Source organism: Lemur catta, chromosome 8 (genome assembly GCF_020740605.2).
Source record: "Lemur catta isolate mLemCat1 chromosome 8, mLemCat1.pri, whole genome shotgun sequence".
NCBI lineage: Eukaryota > Metazoa > Chordata > Mammalia > Primates > Lemuridae > Lemur > Lemur catta.
In genome coordinates this window covers 65,945,053-65,951,052 of record NC_059135.1, presented here as the reverse complement: position 1 = coordinate 65,951,052, position 6,000 = coordinate 65,945,053, and positions in this window count along the sequence as shown.

Genomic DNA, 6,000 nt, shown 5'->3' with positions numbered 1-6,000 from the left:
AAGAACATGGCAGAGCCAATACTTTTCTTATTCTTAGAATGAGCTATACATCAGCCACATCGTCAGGTAAAAGCATGATTACCAAATAAGATTAAATTAAACAAGTTAGCCAAAGGGGGAAAAAATTATCCAGAAGACTTTTAAATATGAATGGATACACACTATTGTTAATAATGAATTCTTCCTTCCAATTAGCTTTCTAGTGTCTTAAATATGAACAGACAGACAAGGATCTTCATACATTTAAGGCATTCTTCTAATGAGAAACATAGAAACTAAAACAAACAAACAACAGGGGGGAAAAAGAACCCTGAAAAAGTAGAAACAAAGGAGTTAAAGAAAACTTTAGACTCGCGTGGTGCAAAGACAATATATGTAACTGAAGCATTTGTACTCCCGTAATATCCTGAAATTAAAAAGTAAAACAAAATAAAAAATAAAGAGAATGATGAGTAAAATAAGAAGGAAAAAAAGAAAACTTTAAAAAAATCTATAACATTCTTGGAGAGATATAAGATATAGCATCCTACAACAAGAATAAGAGTCTTTAAAAAGGTCTTCTCACAATTTTTGGAAATTAAAATGTTGAGAATTAAAATAATATGAAATAATATCTATTATTAAATGTGTAATTTTGAGAAAGGAAAACAGTATAAATGGTAGACAGTAAAACCAAAGAAATATTAATAGCTAATATTTCTTGAGAATTTACTATGTGCCAGGCAACGTTCTAAACAGTTTATAGGTATTAACTCATCTAATCCTCACAATAAATCTATGCGATGGGCACTATTATTATATTATCCCCTACTTTACAAATAAAGAAACTGAAATAAAGAAGTGAAGTGACTTGCCCAAAGTTAGATAGCTACTAAGTAGCAGCAGGACTGGGATTATCATTATGCCATCTGTTCCTAGAGTCACTGTTCTTCATGTTTATGCTATACTGCAAAAATAAAGATCTGAAAAATAGGAGAAAAACATTTTTCAGAAATTAGAAGACCAACCCAGAAAGTCTAATATCCAAATAACAGGAGCTCCAGATAGAGAGAACTGTGGAAACAAAGAAAAAATCCTAAAAGTTCTGCTGAGAAAAAAATGTCACTTACAAGGACCTGACAATCAGAATACCTGAGACTTGTCACCAACGACACAGAAAGCCAGATGATGTAGCGATACCTTCAAAATTCTAAAAATCCAACCTAGAATTCTATGTCCCACCAAATTCTTAATTAGTTGTGAAGGTAGAATTAAGACATTTTCAAATTTGAGATATGCAATTCAATAAAATAAGAGAGTAAATGATAAGGTAGATGCTAGAAACCAGGGTTCCTACACAGGAATGAGCTAGGGAAATTCATAATTGTGAAGGGAGGTCCCAGGAGGACAGTAGTAGCAGGTTTAGAGGACAGAGGACGCCAGGAGGAATACTTCATGAGAAATATCGGTAGGTTATCTTATGTGAATGGACTGAGTTGAGATTTATACTTTGACAGAGAGTGTTTGGTCAGGAATTAATGACAGTGCACTGTAAACTTACCAAATGCAAAGGGAAGAAAATCACTGACTTCAGGGAAAACAATAAGCTGTATAGGAAAGGAAATGTAATCATTGGTGAATTAATATTTACTTGGTGACAATAAACAACAGACATTAGCTCTATGAAGGAAGAGGCTTTTGTTCCGTTTGCTGCTTTTTTTCTTGGCAATCAAAGCTGTGTCTGACATGTAGTAGGTGCTCCATAAATATTTGTTGTGTCCGAGAATGAACATCAGGAGGAAAAAGGATGTATACATGTAAGATGAAGGTGAGGAAATGCTGGTAAAAGAGCTACACCCTTATCTTCCACAATAAAAGTCAATAGATAATGTCTACAACTTAAAATAAGAAATAGAAGGGTAATTATGCTATTTTTGAAAAACAAAGACCAGAAGAGATCAGTATAAAAAATAAAAAAATTTTGCCACTGGGGAGTGGGAAAACAGAAGTGGGAAATAATAGAGGGTTGCTGCTTTTTGTTATAAACCTTACAGAACTCTTTCTCTTTTTAAACACTGACATGTATAATTTAGAAAAAGATGAAAATTACAAACCCACTAAAATAATTATTAGCCACCTAAGTCACTTGGTAATTAGCAGACTGACGTGACCTCACAAACCAACACAAAACTGCCATTCCTTCAATATTCTAAAACACATTCTTATTTTAGAAAGATGGAAAATATAGAAAATAGGAAAAAATAACCTAGGGCAGCATCACTCAAAGATAATTACGTTAAATATTTTGGTATAACTGGGTAATTTTTTCCTAGTCATTTTTTCAATAACTGAGTTCATACTGGCCATGTAAATTTGTATCCTGAATTCATTTCTAAAAACACTGAACCTAAGTAAGAGAAAAAGATCATTTGTTGGGGGGGCGGAAGCCAACCACTCACTTCTCATAACACAGCAATTCAGTATGCATATTCTACTGAAAAGAAGTCAATGACATCATTTTCATGCAAAAAAGCAGAAAAAATGCATAACTTCTTTGTAATAAGCAGCAGCATATAGTATATTAGAGCTCAGGTGCTGGAATCAATCTACCTGGCTTCAAATCCCAGCTCTACTGCTTTCTGGTTGTAGGACAGACATGGTCATGACCTCAACAAGCCCCAGTTTCTCTAACTGTGAAATAAAAATCATAGCACCTACCTGCTAGTGTTCCTATGAGGAGTACCTGTTCAACAGTAAGCAAAGGACCCAGCACGCAGTGAATGCTCAGCAAACATTAACTATTAGCAATTGTAATTATTATGATTAGTAACCATTTAATGGGTGAAACTTACACTAAAAACATACATAAGATCAGGCAAGATGAAGAAAGGACTCTAACAAAGCCAAGCACAAAGGGTCAGCAGTGTGACAGGAGGGACAGGATGGAAGCCTCTCCTCTCTGGTACTTGGCACTCAGTATCTATTTAATGAGGTGAATCATGGATGCACTTTGATGTCAAAGCTGAGGAATTCTGGAGCAACTTTAGTGACCTCATCAGACTTTTAGATTGATGAAGAAAGGGATATATGAGGAGAGTTAACAGTTTAGGGCGGAAACTGTCAAAATGAGAGCGCAGCAGAGAACCTTCTAGAGTAGAGGTCTTCCACGGTTGGAAACTTCCTGAAACACATGAATTAATTAAGTTTTGAAGTACAGTTGTCCCTTAAACAACAGAGGTTTGAACTGCCTGGGTCCACTTACATGTGACAAAAGTGATTGAAAACACAATATTTCTGGTAAGCAAAACTCACGTTTGGGGAGGGCTAACTTTTCCTATACGCGGGTCCTCCAGGGCCGACTGTGGGCCTTGAGGATGAGCAGACCGGGGCATATGCAGGGGTCCTGGAACCAATCCCCCACTTACACCAGGGGACGACTGTACTGTGTCGGGGGTCCCTGACAGACAAAGAATGCCGGGCAGGAAGCTCTGGAAGGAAAGTGTGGGGGCCACAGAAGTGCTCATTCTCAGACATGACACAGACCTCTAGTGACTGAGAGGGTCCTTCAGGGCATTCCAATCCCAGTGGGGAAACTATTCTTTATTTAGGGATAGGGGTGAGAGGAGACGGGAAGATCAGTCCATCTGTGAGGGAGCTAACATTCTAGAAAAAAGCACATCCAGGACATGTGTCACTTGATCTTCCTGTGGAATATAAACACGTTAAGAAATAAAACAACAAATGCCAGGCCAAATGACCTTTCTTTCCTTAATCCTCCTAGAGAGAGAATCGGGGAGACGAAAGAGGATTCAAGGAGTCAGGGAACTGCCAGAGCTCTCACTAAAAACGTTAAGGATCCGATTTCAGTTCTGTTACTAATTAGCCGAACAGTCACACTCGACTGCTGCCTCAGTTTTCGGATCTGTAAATTGGGGATGTGACATCTGTTCTGCCTACCTCAAAAAGTATCACTGTGTCCAGTCAGGAAACAGAACACATCAGGTTTTTGTTGTTATTTTTTTTGTAGAGAGGAATTTTTTGTTGACTAGGAGTCACAAGTTATTAACCGAGTCATTAAAAAGGACAAAAACACAACATTAAAGCACGAAGGAAACAACTACTGCAGCGACACCCCTAATGCTGGCGGAACAAAGGAAGAGGATGGGATTATTAGCACTTGGAGGCTTTAAAGGCGAGCACCCCTACAGCCGACACTTGGAGGAGGGCATGCCTTGGGCTGCTACTGGCGTCTCTGAGCTTAGAGACAGGGCCCCGTGTGGCTGGGACCCGGCCCCCTGAGCAGTGACCCTGGTCAGCTGATGCTAGTGCCTCTGAGGTCGGGGCACAACAAAGCTGCTTCTGCAAAGATCAGAACAACTGCAAACTGGAGTCGTCTGCTGCTACCGCAAGGAACCGCCCCATCTAGGGTTAGGAGGGGAGGCTGGGTGAGGCTGACGGAACCAGAAGCAGGCTGGCGGGAGCAAGGCTCTTCACAAATACTCACGGAGGAGGATGGCAACAGTGTCATTTACTCTCTCCCTTTTGTTTTTGTTTTGCTGAAATGAGTACAACACACCCACCAGAATGATTAAAATGAAAACGAATAAAATACAAAGTACTGTTGTAGATGCAGAACAACTGGAACTCTCATACACGGCTGAGGGGAATGTACACTGGACAACGCTTTTTGGAAAAAGCTTTGGCAATATCCACCGAAGCTGAGCAGACACATACCCTGTCACCCAGAGATTCTGCCCGTGTGCACACATCCTGTATGAGTCTATTTATAAGGTGGTTCAACAGTAAGTGAGTAAAACCTGTGCTCTTAGCAGTCAGGAGAGTAGTTACTTTGGGGCCTGGGAGTGAGGTGGGAGCAAGAGGGAAGCTTCTAGCATGTTCCGCGTCTTGATCTGGGTGCTGTTTCCATAGGTGTAATCAAGTTATAAAAAAATTATCAAAATTCATCAGGCTGCACACTTTTATATATGTATACTTTTATATAAGTACGTTATACTTCAATAAAAGTTAAATGTGACTCTATTCCATTTATGGGTATATACCCAAAAGAAATGAAAGCAAGAACTCAAAGAGACATTTATACACTCAAGCAGCATTATTCACAAAAGCTAAAAGGTGGAAGCAACTCAAGTGTCCATCAATAGATGAATGGATAAACAAAAGGTTGTGTATATATACCTGGAATATCATTCATCCTGAAAAAGGAAGGAAATTCAGACATATGCTACAATATGGATGAACCTTGAAGACATTATGCTACATGAAATAAGCCAGTCTCAGAAAAGGACAAATTCTGTGTGATTCCACTTATATGAGCTACTTAGAGTAGTCAATCTCATAGAGACAAAGAGTAGAATGGGGGCTGCCAGGGTCTATGGGGAGGGGGCAATGGATAGTTAATAGATACAGAGTTTCAGTTTTACAAGATGAAAAGAGTTCTGTGGATTGATGATGGTGATGGTAGCACAAGAATGTCAATGTACTTAATACTACTGAACTGTACATGTAAAAATTAAGATAGTAAATTTTATGTTATATGTAACAAAAATTAAAAATTTAATTTTTAATTTCAAAAAAGTTGAATGTGACCCTAATATATATCCTCCAAGTAAATGCATCCTAACAAAGTTATTGACTTACCTCTGGAGGATATTCCAGAATTTTCACTCCTCTTCACTTACTGGGCTACTATGATCCCTACCTTCTTAATTCTGTTGTGCACAAGTGAAAAATGTCAGGAATGGATTTTCCCAAGCAGCAAGGTTCCCAAAGCTGAGATGCTTTACACTCACATAATTCCTTATACCAAACGATGCTATGACACCCTTCATCCCATTTATATTCCCAGACCCTTGTGAGAAAAGCAGTCAGGGAGATCTGTTATCCTCACTTTAAAGTTGAGGAAACTGAAAAAAAACTCACAGGCAAAAGAAGAAACAAATAAAGCTCAAGTTTCCTGATATCAAATTCAAGCTGTAAGACATCCTTCGAGTACCCTCAAGT